This window comes from Callospermophilus lateralis, chromosome 1, assembly GCF_048772815.1.
Source record: "Callospermophilus lateralis isolate mCalLat2 chromosome 1, mCalLat2.hap1, whole genome shotgun sequence".
NCBI lineage: Eukaryota > Metazoa > Chordata > Mammalia > Rodentia > Sciuridae > Callospermophilus > Callospermophilus lateralis.
In genome coordinates this window covers 128295005-128315508 of record NC_135305.1, presented here as the reverse complement: position 1 = coordinate 128315508, position 20504 = coordinate 128295005, and the positions used below count along the sequence as shown (strand labels likewise).

Here is a 20504-nt window from a genome sequence, read left to right as displayed (position 1 = left end):
AAAAATATATTATTCCATGTTGAGATTTCATCACAATTATGTTAAGCACACACTTAAGCAAAAATAAAGTAAGTCATAGCTTTAAGGAATAATTATTCTACATAAAACATCAAAATATTACCAGAAAGGCATTGATCACTAAGAGGAGTGGAGTTGCAGAGTTAGGTCAGTTTGTACTAGGAGCCCAAGCCCTACTGACTTACAACAGTGAAGAGTTAGGTTTTGCTCAGTGGTGAGGTCCTGGGAGGAGAGGTGGGAACTAGGCTGGGAGAGCCTGTCCAGGAGGCTGTCGGCGCTACCTGGTGCTGGGAATGGAAGAGGCACAACATCTCAGCAATGGCTCCCTGCAGGTGACACACGTCATTTCGCCACAGCAAGTTACATGGCCACAGGTCACTTCATAGGGCCGGGAGAGTGTAATACTCTTATAGGGTCCTATCTGGACAAAAAAACTAAAGCAGTACTAGAACATTCTCAGTTGAGGGTGTTTCTGATGAGGCATTAGCAGACAGGTGGGTAGGAGTTGCGCCCTCTCCCTGCACTAGAAGTCCCCAGCTCCGGAGCTTCACAGGTGAAGCTGCAAGGCGCAGGTCTTCTCTGTATTGCAAAGTCCCACGCCCCTCATTGGCAGACCCTGACCCAGGACCGCACAGTAAAAGGGAGTCTGGTTTCAGGTTGCTCCTCTGGGGTGCAGAAGAAAAGGTGAGAGGGTGCCGATCACGGTGACCTGACAGTGGGTGCCCTCTCTCAGGGGCTTTCTTCCCCCATCAGGACACGAGTTAGTGGGCCAGGGGAGACAAGGAAGACAGGGTCCACCTCCACCGACCCCTGCAGTTCAGCTTCATGGATGGATTTCTGAGAAACTCTGAACTAAGCTCACACTGTTATTGAAACGTCACTCAATTCCTAGAACTCCTTATGTGTCAAATTACATTGTGATACACCACCAGAAGTGATGATTAAGAAAGTAACAATTGTATCAGTTCCTCCTTCTTCACTAAAAGCAAAGAACTAGAAATAGTTGCTTGCAAAAAGTTTTCCCTCATAAGAGAAATCCACTTTCTCAGAGACAATAATGTTGCTCAGTGGTCTACAGGGCTGTTGGGACCATAGGCTCTGTAGCCCAGGGGAGTCATCTTGAGACCCCGGGTGGGTGAGCAGGATGTCCCCTCCCTCCCTCCCTTCCTTTCGGTCCCTTTCCCTCTCCTCCTTCTCTCTCCCTTTCTTCCTAATAAAGGGAAATAGGAAGCCAAGCATTTACTTAGGCAGGTCAATTTTAAGAATTGGAATATCTAAAAATAAATAAATAAATAAGCCACAGATGCCCATATACCCGTGGCTGGTCTGGCAGGACACGGGGCATACCCATGCTCAGGCCTGAAGACCTCTGCTGTTCTAGAACACCCTCTAGGGCCACAGGGAGACCAGAGGTCTGGTAGATGAATACCCACAGCACAGATGCCACACAAACTCCAAGATGCCAGCCTCTGCTTCCCATGGGTAGAAAGAGGGCATGTCCTCGTCACACAGGACACTTGGCACACCCGGGCAGTGCCCTACAACAGGGCAATGAGACAAAGTCAATTAGTTACAATTAGCCACCAGTGGTAAATCTGTCTGAATTTACTTCTTCTTCCTCTACCAAACCTGTGACAACTTAGCCCGGAATTCTTCTCACTCCCTGATCAAAACTGCTTATTGCAAGTCTGTCTGCCTTGGACTCTGAGCTGGAAGACGCCTAAAAGGGGACAGCTAGGCTGAGTGTCCAAACTGAGTTCACCTTAAAGGCTTCGATTTTTTTTTACAATAGTTTTTTTTTTTTTTTTTTTTTGAACCAAGGATTAAACTCAGGGGAGCTTAACTGGTGAGCCATATCTCCAGCCATTTTTTAATATTTTATTTTGAGACAGGGTCTTGCTCTGTTGCTTACAGCATTACTAAGTTGCTGATGCTGGCCTCAAACTTGCAATCCTCTTGCCTCAGCCTCCCAAGTCGCTGGGATTGCAGGCACGCACCACCATGCCTGGCCTCAAAAAAGTTTTTGATGTGCAAAGAATAAGTGCACCTTTGCTTTCTGTCATGTGGATCTCATCTAAGTCCAATGGTACAGGGATGTTTCATACTAAACATCAACAGGCAAAATCAGGTAACACACAGGGCAAAGCTGGGTGCTGGCTTCAAATAAAAAGAAGATGGTCAAGTGTGCTGGACGCCTTGGGAAACAGGGTGCAGAGGCCAGAGCCACACAGGCATGTATCTAGATCGTGGATCCTGGTGCCACATGGAGGGTTGTGGCACTCAATGCAGCTGGAGTCGGCAGACACGGGAACAGTTGGAGCAGTGTGCAGAGGTCCAAGAGTGCACTCAGCTTCCCATTGATGGGCACCATGCAGGGAGGCAGGGGCGTTTCCTAAAACAGAGGAGCATGTTCACTGTGCATCTCCTGCATAGTTGCTGGAGACGTGCGCGTGGACACCATGGTCCTCATGACCCCCTCACAGAGCTGATTGGCCAGGTGGGCATGGCCAGGCAGGTGTGGGAACAAACAATACCCACCCACCAAATAAATGGAGAGGGCGTCCTTCCCACTGCTCCCTGCTCACCGAGTTCAGTGGCTTCCTCAAGGCTGAGAGCGGTTTCACCACTGGGAAGGTCACTGGGCCCTTCCCCTGGAGGAGAGATGGGACCCCGAGAGCCACTCACCATTGACTGTTCCATACAAACAGCCCAACATCAAGGTGAAAAGAGTCACCCCTTCCCTGCCTCGTGGGTGTTAGAGGATGGCCAAAACGGGAACTTCCACAGCAAGGACGTCCGCAGCAGAAGGCATACGTCACATCCGGGATCTCACGAGGACGGGTGGCGCTCAGTAGAGCAAAAGGTTCAAGATGCCAGGAGTGAGGAACAGAGGCTTCGGCTTGGCCTGGGACTCAGGGACACCTCTCTGGGGAGAGCCACTGCGTTGGGAGGTATAAGCTCATTGACGCGAGGCTGTGGCGACCTTCCTTCCTATCTGAGGCTAACTCAGGATGAGCACCCTAAACCATGCCCCAAACAACACCTGCACCCACGAGGTGCAGGTCATCCCCACAGCCTGTATACGGAAGCCCAATGGTCTCATCCACCCTGACACCTGCTTTTCTCCTGGCGGCGGGAGCAAGCCTGGTTTCTCCAGGGCGGGTCCTGCACACGGATGCCAGGTGTGGAAGAAGTGCCTTTGCACGGGAGGCCTGAGCTTCTTCATGTCACACTAATAGTTTCCCTGATTGAAAATCGGAAGCAGACAAGTGTTGGGAGCCCCTGAGATAGTGCTGGAGTCAGAATAATTCATGGAGAGCAGTCTAGCACTACACAAGCTATTTAAAGCTGCATAATATACCCACAAACTCTTATTAAGGGCTGTGGTTTCCAATCCTGTGAGACAGAAACCAGTTATCATTATGCCTCGCCATGAAAGCAGATTAAAATTAAATCAATTTGTTTATCTCTGGGTACTCTGCCCAATTAGCATTTCAGAAAGAAAAGCATTCTGTTTCCATAAGAGGACAAGCCTCCTTCAAATAGAGATATTAAAAATATAAATCTCAGGAGGTTTTCAGAAATAAATTTAATTATCCAAAGGGCAGCAGCCCAGTTGGTCCCGGCCTAGGAGCCGTGTGCTCTGTGTTAGTGTTGGCTTCCTGGACACCATCCATGGCACTGAAGCGAGGCACAAAGCTCCCCTGTAAATTAACCCAAAGACGAGTCGCTTTCTCTCCAGATACAGAGCTGTCAATTCATTTCATGTTTTTTTTTTTTATTTTAAAAAACCTTCTTAAGAAGTATTTTATGGTGAAACAGTGGGATATCTTCTATACTTCACACTATGCATTTATTAATTTGTAAAATTCATGTAGTCCTTGGCTTCAACAGACCAAAAATATTTTCAAAATCTCAGGGAGTTGGCCCAAATGCACCTGCCTCTGAGTGTGGTGATCTGCTTGACCTTGATGACCAACTGGACAATTGAGGTCGAGTAATATCAGAGTCGGCATTGAGGTTGTCAACTCCTCCATCACAGCACGAAATAGATTTGAAGCACCCTCTGCCCCTCATGAGGGAGAGGATGCTGAGGACCAGTCCACGCAGTCAGAGGACCGTACCATGCCCCACAGGCAAGCAGCCTCACCTCCCACCCAGTTGCCTCACCTCCCACCCAGTTAATCACAAGGAACAGATGCATCCTGTGCCCTTGAGGAGGAGAAGCCCACCCGCCCTGACCGAGGGAGACCTGGCATTCCCTGACTCTGAGCCACTGGACCCTAAGACCTCTGCCCTTGCAGCTTCTGACATGAGGGGTGGTAACAAAATGCTCAGTCCAACCAAAGGGTCATCATGGGGTGACTAAAACTACATGTGAGCAAGTCCTCGACCACCATGCTCCCCACTACCTGTTGCCCCTGCCCACCCCCCCACACACTGCAAGGTGACTGCTCATGCCATCCCTTGGTCTGGCACGACTTCCTACCTCTTTATAAACCCCAGGGTTCTGTGCAGACTCAGCTTATATAAAGTCCTCCTGGGCACTCCCCCTCGAGCTATGCTCCTTTGGTCCAACCAGCTAAACATGTCCTGTGCTTCAATCTTCAATCGTATCTGTGGATTCTTCAGCAGGGGCACCCGATGACGTGTGACCAGTGCAATTCATTCACATGCCCCTACAAGCTCCTTATCCGTGCTGTTTCGTGGATGCAGCCTTGGCCTTTAGCTGGGCTTGTGCATAACAGGTGCTCAACAAGTGGGCCCGGCCACAACATTTGTGTCAATTCTTAGGGGATGGCTTGCCTTGGAGATGCTTGAATTAAGCCCCAGGGAATAACCACAGGCTCTGACTCTGCCACATGACACCCAGGCAGAGGATGCTCCGTCCTCTCTGGTGCATCTCCATAACACCTTCAAGCCTTGCTCAAGGGCCCCAGGGACACAGATGACTGTCTCTCTAGAGTGCATAGAGATGTTGTTTGCTCTGTGAGGTGTTTTTGACCCTTGGTGCTCTGGGATTGGGGACTGTGCATTTGTGAGCGGTTGGAAATACGTATGGCTGTCTTCTCTCCCCCTCCTCTTCTAAGTCCCCTCCCAGTCCTCCTAGAAGGGGAGGAGGAGGACTCGCACAGAGAGAAAGAGTCGGACACCAGAACAACACGCTGCACCTGACCTATGGGAAGGTTACAGAAAAAAACACTAGAGAGGCCTATTTTTCTGGTTGACATTTTATTCTGAAACATCTGAAGTACCAATCGCCTCCTCCTGCACTGAGCTTCAAAGGTCAGATAAAGGTGTCCTTTCCAGATGGGTTCCAGACCCTGGGGAAAGGGCAGCCCAGCTGGAAAAAGGCCGGGTGTGTGGGGAGAGAGGGAGGGTCAAGCAGACCCCCAGGGAGTGATCAGTCTGGGATGGTCTTGCTCTTGCAGGAAGATACTTAACCACTGGCATGTCATAGGAACTGTGGGACAGCTGTGCACTGATGTGACAGGACTAGTGTGTGCTAAGTAAGCACCAGTCCTGACCTGGGACCACCTAGAGGGTGACAGGAGGGACACCAAGGAGAGAAGCAACGCCCGGCAGGCAGGACGGGCCTTGGTCGCAGGACGGGCAACTGCTGCTTTTACACAGTGGAAAGATTTCAGGTGTAATGTGCGTTTCACAGGATTTTCACTTATTTCTCCCCGTGAATCTGGCATGCAACCATTTCAGCCATCACCTCCTCGTGACCTGCCTCATTTTTTTTTTTTAAGTCTTAGCATTTACTTCTCCCACTCCATATTCTTGGAACTCTCTTCATTGAAGCTCCACAGGAAGTGGAACTGATGGAAAGATGCTGGCTCTACCTTCAGCAAACAGCTGTTGGAGCTAGCTGGGAAGAATCCTCATGGAATTGGAAGATGCTATGAGGATGGGCAATCATCCTGATACCAGCTTAAAAGCTTCTGGAACAGGTACCTAGGCTGCTGTCCAAGTCCTTCACAGGGTGGTGGCAGGGCCTGCACTTCCTCCAAGCATTCATCATAGGCTTCTTGGTATTCCTTGTGGGGCTTGTCCATTATCACACAGGTGGGGTGCTTGGAGCCAGCAGCTGCACCCAGGTCCATCTTAGAGGGGATATAGACATAGGGCAGATTCCGGTCTTCACACATAACTGGGAGATGGCAGTACACCTCAATTGGTAACGTATCTCCTGCCAAAACCATGATCCCTTTCTCGCCTTTTTTGACAAATTTCTGAACCTCCTTAACCCCACGCTGAATCTGCTTCTGCTTCACTGCTTTCTTAATGCATTTATAGAGCTTCCACGTGAGTCTGCGAGAAGCCAGAGGCTGCGCGATAGGGTTCAGATTTGACCAGCAGCTCAGGGTAAGTGCACTCTCCGCAGCATGCCTCTGCTGGAGTCTCGGGTCCGTCGGGGTCTGCCTTTATTTTGGTCATCAACGGCCTGCCTCATTTGACACATGAGAAGATTCTGACCCGAGGAGAAGCTGATGATGTGCCTGAGGTCAAAAGTCAAAATGCTCTTCCACTCTGGCCTGGGAATCCAGGTCTCTTTGCCTGGTTGATTTTATCAAAATAAAAGCAGGTGATTTCTGTTAGGTCACGTGGCCCATCTCCCATGAGACATGAACAAGAGCATCACAGTGGCCTCCGATTTTGACAGAGTCCACAAACTGAAGGGAACTTGAAGTGGCAATCTGGTTGGTTGTGGCAGAGAGCCACTGAGCCATCCATGACCAGGCCTGTGCCCTCCACATCCGTGGGGCACTTGTGGCTGAAGAGCCCTGCCTCCTTGGACAGCATGTGTGACAGTCCCCTATCACGTCCCCCCACTTTCCGAGGCCTTTTCACAGGATGAAGCTCACTTTCCCTTCCGTCTGCTCAGGTGCCCCGTGCCCCCATGGGAACCACCTCCCCTTAGCCACCAGGGATTCCTGATGGCCTAAGTGTGAGGTCCCCCAAGGACCGTCTGTGAATCCCAGGGGTCCCTGAGGCACTGTCAGTAGTGCTGGAAAGCCACAATATTTCTATAATAAAGCCTGGATGTCAACTGAATTGGTCACTGTTTACTTTTGCATTAATAATGGACCGCGGTCCCCTGGGTGTGAGTCAGCGCTGTGAGAGACTGCGCTTCCAGCAGTTGGAACCAAACATCCTCCAGGGCACGTGCAGCCTGAGAAGTGCACCTCACTTGCAGATGCCTGCAAGGAAGCAGAGTCAACCATGTTGAGAAATCAAGGTGAGTCTTTGTTACACACGACCACACTGTCACTTTTAAGTAAAAGTTGGAAATTTGGAAAATTGGTATCTGCCATGGGGATTTTTTGAAAGTTTCTCAGTATTTATAAGCTTTTTTGATGAGGTGAGTGCTAGTATTTAAGACAAAATGCGAGTTTTTGATAGTGTATAAAGAAGCAGGTCCTACCTAGGAGGTAATGAGTGTATTCTCAACAACCAGTTCACAACATTGTGGAATCATGCTTGTTTAGGGAGCCATTCCAAAGGTGAAGGTCCACCAGAATTCCTGGATACCACCCAAGAGTCCACCTTGCAAGCAACCTAAGAAGCCACCACATAATATTACACAAGCTCTGGTATAGTATTTAAAAAGACCATACACAATGATCTGGATGGCTACTAAAATAGCCCTCTCTTATCTATATATAGGTGAGATTACTTAGTCTATCTACATATCAATAAATCAGTGTATTGCCCCAGTTTAAATGCAGGGGTAGATACGAGAATTCAGTTGGCATCTCCTAAGCTAGACATTAAAAATATTTACAAAAATGTAAATGGTACCCCCTTTGTCTCTTTCTTTCTTTTGTTTTCTGAAAATATAATCATTTTTCTAAAAGTTATACTACTTAAGCTAATATGCAATATAGCTTTGCAGAATTAATTCATAAGTACACATTTAAAAATTTTCAAGTACAGTTTCTATACCAGTTTCTATTTCTAATGTAGTAAATACCAATAGGTAGAACCCACATAAACAAAAATAGTTTTTGTTTTGAAGTTTGGTTTTGGGTTCTTTGGGGGGAGGATCCCCAATAAAATTAAAGGACGATTGTGGTTTAGATACAAGGTGTCTCACAAAAGCTCATGTGTGAGATAATGCAAGAAAGTTCAGAGGTGAGATGATTAGATTATGAGAGCTATGACCTAATTGGTAGATGAACCCACTGACGTGGATAAACTGGGTGGTAACTGTAGGCAGGTAGGGTGTGGTTGGAGGAGGTGGGTCACTAGAGGTGTCCCTTGGGGGCTTATATTTTCTCCCTGGCTATCATGTCCTGAGCAGCTTTCCCACACCATGCCCTTCCCACATGAAGTTCTGCCTCACCCTGGGCCCAGAGCCATGGAGTCAACAGAACCTCTGTTGACTCTGCACCTCATGCACTGAACCCCTGAAACCGTGAGCCAAAATAAACTTTGCCTCCTCTAACTATTCTTGCCAGGTCTTTGGTCACACCCAGAAAAAGCTCACTGAAACAAGGAGCCAGGGACCACAGTTTGAGAACCACTGGTCTAAGCCATCTCCATCTCGGCATCACTCGGTATCTGGTGATTTAGGGAGGAATCCGCAACCCAATGAGAACAGGGGTCAAGGACATGCTCGATGCTATTGTGAAGCGGGAGTAATGGTTTACTTCCTCTCCTACTAGGGCCTGGATGAGGTGTCTATTCTGGGAACTCTGAGGAGGAGCAGCTTGTCCAGGGCGGCATCCTCAGGACACTGTTGGAGAGGCTGATGAGGCTCTGGCCGCCCTCGAGCCTTGGGCTCTCCAGTCCTGTGAGGCACACATTCCCCTGATGCCAGTGAGCATGTGTCCTACCTGTTTCCCCAGAAGCTAACTTCCAGTGCCTCTGGCCAGCATCCCAGCACTGACACCCGGGATTCAGCACATTGACATACTAACCCAGTCCAGCTGGAACCCAGGAGACAGTACTGTATGGGAGGCAGATGTGCCCCGGGGGACCCAGGGAGCACCGATCTATGACATGATCTTCTCTGGTTGCTTCTACACATTCACTTTGATCATGTCATCAAAATCTCAAAGAAGGGTGTATCTTCCCTAAGAAGCCCTTCCTGCAAATACCTGGGAAGGTAGGTCATTCCCTAAGAAGATTGTTTCCAAGGAAAAAAAAAGAAATTGAAACATTATTGAGTCCTAAAAATTTCCATGTGTGGTTCCTTATTTTATTGCACGTTACTTCATTTTATGAGGTCTTATCTGCATCTCCAATTCATTATAGGAACAAAATCTGGAATGTTGACGGGTTCAACAGGAAAGGAAAGAACAAGCAGGCTCCCTGTGCCCCAGATCTCCATAGTGACGGGGCCTCATCAGGGAACGTCTCGGTATAAACAGGGGCAATGCATCCGCTCTTAAAGCAGAGCTTCTCAACCCTGGTAGGCAGACAGTCGCCAGAGTCATTGAACCCCAGAAAGATGAATGTCACCTTCAGAGTTCCTGCATTAGGAGCTCTGGGTGGGGAGGGAGGATTTGCATGTCTAACAAGCACTGCCAGCCCAGGGTCCAGACTTTGAGATCACTTGTTAGCTGTTACTGCTATAGGTCTTGCAATCTTTCCAAGATTTGGAAAGACTGGAGTGGCAAGATGATTTGAACCTGGGGCATGCAGAGAAAGGGCCTGGACTCAACAACCTGTTTCCTCAGTTCGGTTTGCAAGGGCTTCTCTTTTGCCACACTGAAAGTGCAAGCTGCCCAGGGAAAATAAAGGTGGAGAATAAGTGGTGAATTTGGTCACAGGACAGAGTTACACTACCCAGGTATAAAAATCCAGTAGGGTCTCCATGCCATCATTGCAGCGCAGCCCAGCTTTCGGGTTGGACCTGTGGCTTAAGTACTCATTAAGACCACATCATGTGCCAGATACTACAAGAAGTTGGGGAGACGGAGGAGAAGAAGCGCGGTGCATTTCTCTGGATCCCACTGTAGAACGAAGACATCATACTATAGAAATGGTAAACACAAGTTTATTTGGATTTCCAAATTCACAAGAGGTGTAAGCACAAGATAAATGTAGTGCTCAAGGTTATAGGACATGCTGATTTATGTGACACCCCCCCAAGCTGACCCTGTAGCTTTATGAAACAATTCTAATGAAATCGACAGCCTCATTTAGAGAGCTCTGCTGTGAGATGCTGGCTGCTGAAGTCAGAGCTAGGGACAAGTGCCCGGGCAGAGCTCGCCCAGTTGCCCTTCATGGTGTCGGGGAGGATATGCACATACACGGCAGGTGCCTAACAAGTCGCACTGGCTGTTTTTAATTAAAGTGGATGAATCCCACTTCAACCTAACTGTCTGTTCAGCAGCAGCCTGGGACTTTATAGGGTGGCCAATGAGCCAGCTGTCTCTTAACTCTGAAGAAGGATTTTTAGGAAAGGCTTGGAGTGTCAGAATAAATTGTAAATATTTTGCTGTTGATTGAATGAAGTCACGCAGAAATGACTTAGTGGGTTCAGTGGCAGGATCAAGAAGACCAAAGTAAATATCATGGATCAGTCAGGACTTTGGCCGGAAATAGTAAAAAATCATCTAGAAGTTACTTAAATAAAGCGTTCCTCTTCTCACAAACCACAGACCCCGAGGCAGAACAGCATTGGGACTGGCCACCTCCACCCAGCAACATGACTCTGCCTCTGCCACTCAAGCCTGCGGGTCTCTGTTCCCTGGCACAAGACACCTATTGTAGTTCCAAGCATCTCCCAGTGACACAAAGGCCTCTGCCTTTAGTCTTTACCCTGAGGCAAGGAATCAGGGGCAGAGAGCTTTATTAAAAAGTGAATCCAGGACTCACTGCTAAAGATAAGAGCAATAGGGAGACCTGGAAGGAGAAACCAGTAACTACAGGGGAGAAGCAGGCGGGCTGCCCTGTGGGTTCTGGGGGCCACACCCACTGGGAGCATCTGTGACCCACACTTTGCAGTCACCTCACCAAGGGGACGAGGACATCCATAACTACTGTGTTGGCTGGATGAAGGCTGCTCCCAGGGCAGATGATGCTTTGGCCCCCAGAGTGCAGGCAGAGGGCACCCAAGTGAGGTCCAGGAGGTGCTGCTCCTGGTGCCCAGAGGTGTCCTTGTGTGGGTTGGTGGCCGTGGTGAGCCAGGATAGAGCACAGCCTCCTGCTGGTGTCCACCCAAACAGGCTGGCAGTGGAAAATCCACTGTCAACCCAAGTGGTTCTCAAGGGCCAGCACCCTCCCATGAACGCCATCGCCCAACGCCAGGGAGGGCAGGATCCTGACCGATGGCTCACCTCACCGACACTGACCCACCCTCCATGCCTCTCGCCTCTGGGGTTCACCCGAGCCCTCCCTCTCACATGCCAAGTCAGAGGCAGCTGAGTGCTTCCCGTCCTGAGAGGCCCGACAGAACCAATGTCCTCTTCTGCAACTTCCCCATGACCCGTACAGGACATGCTGTTCCGTGGGGTCCCTTCGAGTCTGGCCTACAGAGAACCCTGAGGAGGACAGAACTCAGAGTGTCCAGGCCAGCAGCACCTTAGATGCAGGACTGGGAGCCACATGGGCTCTGGTCAAGAGTGAGGGGTGCTAACTGTGAAATGACCACCAAGGACTGAGAGAGTTGAGGGCCTTGGAGGACACAATGTGTCCAGTCAAGGCCCAAGGCTTGTTCTCAGGCCCACCACCCTGGAGAGCCTTACCACCCTCTGTGGGGCATCGGAGGAGGTGGATCTGAGCTGGCCTCCCACCTGCCAGTTGCTCACTCTTCAACAAAGCCTGCAGACCCTGGAGCCACAGCACGGGCTTGTGGTGGCTGGCAGGGAGCCCTTGCTGGTGTTCAGGACACTAACAAATGAAGAAGGAGCAACCTTTCCCAGCAAGCCCTCGGCTCACTCATCCTCAGCAGAACCAGTCCTGGATGTGATGACAAGGTCTCCAAGACACTGGGAGAGCTATACTCACTCACTGAGGTCACCCAGGAGGGGGTCACCTTCCCCCATGTAGGACCACAGAGGATGCTCCCTGTAAGTCACCAAAGGTCGGGGAACCAGCCATGCTTGCTCTAATGAGACCCATGTGAATGGGGCCGGAGGCTTGTTCTCTTTCCTGTCCCCAAATGGAACACTCTCGGCTAGAATTGAATCTCATTCTTACTACAGAGTGACCATGGAATCTCTGTGAACGTTAGGTGTTATCCGCAGGTTACTCTTCGTGATCTAATTATAGATCCATTTAAAATGTGTCTGGAGAACAGAGGGAGAGGGGGCATGGACAACGGAGGAGGCCGATGTGGGCACTCTGGGGCCACCGGAAAGATGGGCACCGCCAAAGCCAAGGATCATTTCGGAATCCATGGGGTAGTCAATTAGAAACATACCGACCGCACTCTCAATCCCCCACTCCCAGGGGAAGAAAAGAAAGATGTCATAGGAGGTGGTGACTCAGGACGGGTTTAGAAGCAGACACGTATAAATAAGGACAACCTAAGAAAACGTCGCCTCTGATGAGGGGCCAGACTACCTCAGGGACCCCAGATGGTGAGAGCCAGCCATCAGTGACCACAGGTGAGGCAGCAAGGTGCTCTGAGGAGACCCAGAGGAGGAGCGCCCCTGGGCTGCCCAGGCTCGGTACCAAGGCCAACTCCTCGAGGCTCCAGGCCTGGCTGTGGGATGTCCACTGCCTGCCCCTCTCTGGACGCTCCAATTCAGGCAGTGGGGACACACCTGCGTTTCCCAGGGAGCTGACCCCTGAGTGTCTGACCTAGGGGACATGCAGAGTGTAGAGGCTCTGCTCTGTGGAGCAGCTGCACGGACTTGAGGTGTCATGCCATGTGTGGTCGGCCACCCGAGCAGGACTGCCCTGAGCTATGGGATGCAGTGCCCTGACAGTGTCCTAGGCTGGGGGTTTAGGGACAGGTGCACTGACATCAGAGGGCTCTGCACCTGGCCATTGGACCTCCTTCTGGGGATGCAGGCCTCCATCAGTGTCCTTGGAGACTGGTTCCAGGACAACCCCATAGACCCCAACCCATGTGCTCAAGCCCTCAAGAAAACTGGCATGGTATTTATACCTGTGCACATCCCCGTACTGTCCTTATCTCCCAAGAAGGATGGTACCTAACAACATGCACCTGCTATATGGACAGCTCTTCACGGTGTTGCTTAGGGAAGAGTGACAAGAACCAAGGCCTACAGGTGTATAGCGCAGAACCCACAGGTGGGGAGCCTCAGACCTGGGATTACTCCTCAGATTATTTTACTTTGGTTCTGCGGAAAGCTGATTTAGGTGTTGTTGAAGTACTTGTTTTTTTCCTTTTAAGTTAGTCTGATGGGAAACAGTGTAAAATTAAATTGAATTAATTTTTAAAAGATGAATGATGTTAGGGGGCTGATCCCACACTTGGCTGAGCATGGGGTTGTCTGAGGGAGTGGATGGGACATACTGAAGATTAACAGGCACATTTGTACAAGACGGCTCTTAGAATACTTATTATACACTGTGAAATATAAAATAAAAGCAAATCAGTCAGACTTCGGATGGGGGTCCTGAGGTGACACACTTCAGGTGGCAGCCATGGAGGTACATGCCTCTATGAAGTCAGGGCTCAGGGGGCTCCTGTTCCAGCCCGCAGGCCCGACTCCTCTGTGTGAAGGTCCACGATGTGGCAGGGGAAAGAAGAAAGAGATCAAAGGGCACCAAGGAGGGGCACCCGGCGCCAACCCCAGAGACCTAGCACTGAACTGTCCCAATCTCCCGCAGATCAGAGGGGACCCATTGCAGAAACAGGTGAGCTGGCTTCTGCCCTGACAGGCACAGCTCCTGACACCTGTCATCCAGCCCTGGGGGCCTGCCTAGCCCCCACCACATGCAATTCAGAAGACAGGACAGGCGCTCGCCTGCTCTCCAGCATCAGTGAGGGGAGGTGGGATTTGCCCGTGGGGCTCTCCGACTCCAAGGCTCCAGTCCAAATTCTCCACTGCTGCTTTATAAAATAAAACTATGCCTCACGGTTATTTGGTCTGTCTGTGTGTAGATATTTTTTGTTCAAATAATCATGGTGACTTTTATTTATGATGCATCAAGACAGGAAGTGGCCTGGGGTGGACGAGAGGAAAGCAGATAAACCAGTTGCTGATGTATGTATGCACGTGGTGGAAAGTGACTAGCAATGGAAAGGGAGGGGCCCCTGATGCACGGCACTGCATGGACAGGTCTCACGTCATTCCACGTGACAGAGCTGACGTGTGTGACTCCATGAATAACATACTAGAAAAGGGAGATCTAACCACTCTAGAAAAGGGAGATCTGATCTGTGCTAGGAAGAATACAGCAAGGATTTCCTCTGGGGGCAGTAAGAATGGGCAGTGACTGGGGAGGGCCATCGGGACTTCTCAGGGCCCTGAAATGATCTGTCTCAGGAGGGCCATGGATTTGTCACAACCCCTCAACTGTGCACTTCATATCTCTGCATTCTATTTTGTGCAAATCTGATATTAAAAAGAACTACAGTCAGATGTCGAGCTCTTGTCAATTATTGCATGCTGACATAGTCAGGCGAAGTTAGGTTTGCAACTTAAAGTGCCTCAAGACAAGATGGATTAATAGGTGCAAAGAAGGTGAGTAGATTGATGGGTGATGAAGCAGAGAAGTGAAAAGTTAATTGCAGAATCTGGAGATGCAAACATGGATGCTAAGTCTAGACTTTGATCAACATGACTGTGTGTCTACAGTTTCATTAATAAAACAACATTGGGGGAGATCGACATGCCAGGTCTCCACTATTCTGAATCAAAATCTTTGCAAATAGTAATGCCTTATAACCTAAGAAAATATTGCAAAAAAACAATCACAAACACGATGTGCACTGTTATGTGGGTTTATTTTCATCAAAGGGAGCAAAAAGGGACATTAGCAGGAGCAGGAGCGGCCATCGTGTGGAATCCTAGGGCACTCAGTCTGCTTTCACAGGCAGCCCTGTGTCAGGACTGTCTGACAGTGGGCGGGAGCCGGGCTCCGAGGTCAAGAAGGCCCTTCTGAGTGGGAGGGGCTGAGGCTCAGAGAAGGCAGGGATGTGTCCACATGCACATGGCCAGTCAGCCTCAGAGCCAGAGGACAACCCATGAATCCAGTCCCTGATGTCACCGTGGGTGCTGACATGGGCAGTTTGGGAATCTGAGGTTCATAGGCCCTCGTGTCCTCAGATACCAAATGACAGACGAGGAACACAAAATGAAGAAAATGAGAAAGATCTCCAACTAGGGGAGCCAGCGGGTCACAGTGACGGGGCTGCGAAGCCTGACACCAGGGGAGACGAGACGCAGGTGCTCCATGTGCAGTGGCTACTGTAGAGACAGCCAGAGAACGCCAGCAGCACTTCCCAGAGCAGAGCCGCCGCTGGCTGTCCCCTCTGCTGGGTGCCGCAGGCTCAGCCCTGCCTCACTGAGGAGGCTCTCAGGATCACACTGCACGGGGCCTCAATGCCCAGGCCTTCTCCTCGCGCAGGTCTGCTCCACACATGACGGCTCGAGCATCCTCATGCTTATTCCAGCGTCTAGCTGAACAAGGCCATGCGCTCATTCACAGGTGGGAATCCCTCCCTAAGCAGTGTGGAGGTCATGCTTCCCTGCAAGGGTCAAACCAAAGGCATTGCAGAGGCTGGTTGGAGATGAAAATGAGCTGGGCATCCCACGGAACACGGGGAAGTTGGGGACGGAAGTGGACAGGGCACTGATGAATACAGGAAGCAGGGGGATCCGTGGCAATCCAAAGCCACGGGCATTGCTAACATCTGCAAATGCTGGAAAGCCATGTCCAGCTACTGAGTGGCTAAGTGGACCCTGTGCCATGAGATATGATTTTTCAGTAAAACATGAAAATCCAGGTTTCTTGAATGAGATTTGTACATTTTGGGGGATTGAATCAGTTATCCACATGTAAAGACACACTCTAGATATTCTGTAGGCCAGCCTCATGCTGCTGAGCCAATTTCAGGCCAAGCCTTCATGTGCCACGTCTGCTTCCTGCTCTCCATGGTGACGTGCCAGCCTTAAGTCAGCAGCTGCATCCACCAGGATCCTAACACTCACTCAAAACCCGGAGGTAAAGCATCCCCTTCTTCTGAATGTTGCCTGGGGCATCCTTCACTGCGATTTCTAACACCTAGCAATGATCTGGATTTATAATTGATGTAGATTCACAGAAGAGAATGTTCCATGCAAATGGGCACCACACCACTCAGGGTTCCCCAGAGTCAAGGGACACACACACAGGATGGCTGGTGCTGTGTGTCTGCGTGGCTGGGCTGAGAGGCAGCTTGCAGACGTTACCTCCAGCTGTGTCTGTGGGGGTGTTTCCAGAGAGAGATCAGCACTGGAATCCATGTACTGTGTGCAGAAGAGCTGTCCATCTGCCCATCATGTAGATGGGCACATCCCTGAGATGTCAGGAAAAAAATGTCGAGGAAGGGTGATTCTCCTCCTCTCTCTTCTTGACCTAGGACATCTGTCTTTTCCTGTCCTTGGATCCCAGAGTCCCTGGAAACTACATCAGCAGTTCCTAGGTGTTCAGGCCTTTTCTCTGGACTGGGAGGTAACCTCTTCTCCCTGTCGCCCAGACCTTTAGGATTAGGTGGAAGTACTGCAGATGGTTTGGTGTGCAACTGTCTGGCCCCAGAGTTGCACGAGCTAATGCCTACAATAAATCTCTTCTTGTCTCATACCTTTCCATCTGTGAACCCATCTACTGTCCATTATCCATGCACCGCTGATGTATCTGTCCGTCCGTCCATCTATCATGTATTCACCCAGTTGGTCAGCTTCTCTGGAGACCCTAACACAATGTACATCCAGGAGAGGATTTATTGGAAGGCGTTGGCTCCCACAGTTATGGAGGCCAGAGGTCCCACTCTCTGCCACCTACAAACTAGAGACCAGGAAAGCCTGGTTGTACTTGAAGGCTGAGAGCCAGAGAGTTGATGGTTCCATTCTGGTCTGAAGGTCTGAGAACCACCAATGTGGAGGCAGGAGAATCTTGCAGCCACTCTAGCGGCAAGACAGAACCTGCCCCCATTCCTGTCCCTTCTACATGTCCTGGAGGACGGGACAATGGACACCAGGGAGGCCAGCTGTTATCAGAGAGCCCCGGCGAATGCTCATGTCCTCCCAGGACATCCTCAGGGACACACCCAGAGGAGAGGTCTCATCAGGGTTGGGGTGCCAGTGGCCCCCAACTCTGTCCTGTTGCCACCGCGGACCCATCATGCAGGGAAGCTTCGTGGCGGTGTTGAATATCTGCTGAAGGAATACAAAGGAATGCCTCTCTAACATTAAACAGCATTTGTCAAGAAAGCTGTGTCAACCATGAATTCTGATCCCGTCCTCTTGTTTGCTGCCTTAAAGAGAGAAACCCTGCATTAATATTGACTGTATCACCACAAAAACAAACTGCGATGATTTCAATTAAATTTGCTTTCTTTCATATGCTACAAAAATTCGCAGGGAATTTTTTTTTTTTTTCCTTTTTTACAACTGGAGACATCTTAGCCTGGAGGCCTCCTTTTGGGTTTTTGCCCAAGACAGGGTCCAGGACCAGTAGTTCACTTAGAAAGGTGCAGGAGGAGACACAAGATCTGTGACCTATGGACTATTAAAAGAGGCAGGCATTGCCTGAGTCCCACGCCTCCCTAGGGGGCTGACGAGTCCCTGCAGGGCCCTGGGGAAGGGAGGGGAGGGTTTTCTGGGGACTCCCGATAGCCTGCTGGCCAGGGATGCTTCAAGAGGTGCCTTTACCTTCTTGGCCTTTCTGCAATGCACACACCTGAATGCCAGGTAGTGTCTTCAAGGTAAGGAAAGTCCTGGAAGGAGATGAGTCACAGCATGTGGAACTGAACTGTGAACTGGTCTGTTCACACTTGCCCAGTCTAGCCAACCTAACAGACCACATCTGCACTGGGACCAATGGAGCTTGACCATTTGCCTTAGAGCCACCTAGCCCAGAATGTCTGGTGCTCTCCAGGAGTCCTCAGGGGACCGCTGGGGAGTTTCCTGGAGGTAGGGTCAGCCTTGTTTTGTAGGATATGTTCAATACCTTTGAGCATCATCTTAAAACCTAGAAATGCAAATGCTGAGATTCCTTCAAAACAGTTCATCTGAATCTTTTTGTCAAAGATACCAATTATATTGACACAGTCTCAAATTGAGCTTTATAAATTTCAAATCATGGGCAGGATCCTGGCATGAACATCTCCACCTTCAAATTGACACCAGGCAGACAGTGAGGAAAGATTTGCAGTGGTAATTTTTTTTTTTTAAACTTCCTGATTTAGGTCATGCTTTGATGTCTTGTGACGTTTGTGGCTAAAACACAAACTTGGTAACATCCTTTGCAAGCTGTCCACTTGTGAGAACACCATCCCTGGCCACAGTGCATCTGCTTTGACAGAAGGGCACCCATGAGACTGAGTGAGCACCCAGCAGACTTTGGGCTCAGCCATGTGGCTTGCCTGGGCCAGTGGAAGAGAAGTAGGTGCGGCTCATATCAGCCTGGACCAGGATTTTCTCTGTTGTCCCCACCATGGCCCAGCCTGCTGGCTTGGGGAGGTGGGACAAACCACCTGGCCTAGATTGGGCGCCATGCTCCAAGCTGTAACCACAGCATGATGTCAAATGTCAGTCTTCATCTCAAAGTGAAGTGGTGAGGGATGGTGCCAAAGAGGTCAAGGCCTTCCCCAGGTATTCAACAACGTGGGAGGAAGTAACCAGCAGGGAAGAGCAAGAGTAGCTCTCAGCATGTGCAGCAGCTATGAAAAGAGAGGGACCCTTCGTGGCATAGGGATAGAGAGTAGCAGTGGCTCTACATCTGAGCAATATTGGGAAATTCATGTGAACTTCACTGGGCTGGGTTTCTTCAACTGCACATTAAAGAAAACGATGCTAACCGGACAGGATGGATTTGGAGGTTACTAAATGCATGCAAATAAAGCAGAAAGACGCTGGCACACAGCACCTGCTCAATAAAACAGCCTCTTTATTATCATTATTGATTAAAGAGAGGAGCTCCATCTGTATGAAAGAAGCAAATGCAACCGTCTGAATGATGGAAGGCGTATGTGTGTTTTAATAAGGTGCAGAATAGGCCTATCTGCTGCTAATGTGAGCAGAACACTGCTAACAAAACCCTGGCCCTTCTACAGGAAAGCACCCTGACTGTCGCACACACTGTGGAGCCCATGTTACACAGAGGGGATGAGGCTTTTCTGGGAAGAAAATGAACGACCATGCTCTCAACTCCATCTGTAGGTCTGGGGCCACAATTCAGAGCTGTGCAAAAAATATCAGGGACTTCTCAGAACCTCTGACCATACTGCAGCCACACAGCGAGCAGAGCTCTGCCATTCATTGCTGTGCAGGCCACGCCCCTGTGCAGGGTTGATGTTGTCCGAGGCACTTGACTGCGATTACTGACGTACTGGGGGCTGTCTCGAGTGATTCTGCCAATGCACTAGGGTCCCATGAGTGGTGGGGTTTGCTGACATGGATTTCCAAGCTCAATTTTTATTTTTGTAAATTTTTTGTCACATTAAATGTTCCTGGAATTATTTGAAAGGGGCTTCAAATTAGCCTTGTGGCTATTTCCTTTGTTTCTGATGGAGAGGCATCTAGCAGAGAGCGTGAATAATATGCAAATATTGATACTTCTGTGCAACGAAAGTGTAAGTTCAATGTATTGCCAATCAAAATGCCAATGGGATTTGTGTGTGAGGCAGTACATCTTCACAATTTAAAAATTACTTTGCATGAGGGAAGAGGACTGTTGGGTGAGGGGGGAAGATGTAATAGAGAATGTAGATGTAATAGGCACCTTACTCTATGTCAAAATGGGCTGCAAAATTAAAATAATAGTAATTAAAATAAAATTGTCCTGGAATAAGAGTACATACAGAATTCTCTGGAATACAGTTTAGTCTAGGAGCACAGCCCTGTGCCTGTGGTCCCACGGCAGAGGTTGGGCTGGGTGGTCACACAGTGCTTCTTGTCTCCACACACATGCCATGAGGAGTGTTCCAGCCTCCCTTGCAATTAGGCTGGGGACATCGAGTGAGTTTTGTCTCCACAATGAGCTGAGAGGCATATAAGTCACATGTAGCCCTACCTTCAAAGTCAGGCCTTTCACCCCATGGTCCTCTCTGTCCAGGGCTGGCTACCTTCCCTGGCAGGCCACTGGTGCAGACAGACTATTGTGCTACCTTGGCTGTGCTCTGTGTAAACCATAGGAGACCACGCCCCCCGTAGATCCTTCTCCTGGGGGTGGATGACTGGAACCCGTGACACGTGCCAGAGGGAATTCCCCACATCCACAGGTGAGCACAGGCTTCCAGCTCTGCGTCTCAGTGTCTGGTCTCTCAGACCCCAGTCTGGACCCCCACACAGTTAACTAACACCACGGAGGAAGAACACCAACCGGATAACACACAGTTCTGGGAC

The 20504-nt window shown here is 49.8% G+C and overlaps 1 protein-coding gene and 1 pseudogene across 1 annotated transcript in view; both read right to left on the bottom strand.

The window, feature by feature from the left end:
- Tmem132d (transmembrane protein 132D) overlaps positions 1–20504 on the bottom strand; it is a 492660-nt gene that overhangs the window by 286672 nt on the left and 185484 nt on the right. The gene's annotated exons all lie outside the window — the stretch shown is intronic.
- On the bottom strand, positions 5925–6462 carry LOC143411989 (H/ACA ribonucleoprotein complex subunit 2 pseudogene; annotated as a pseudogene).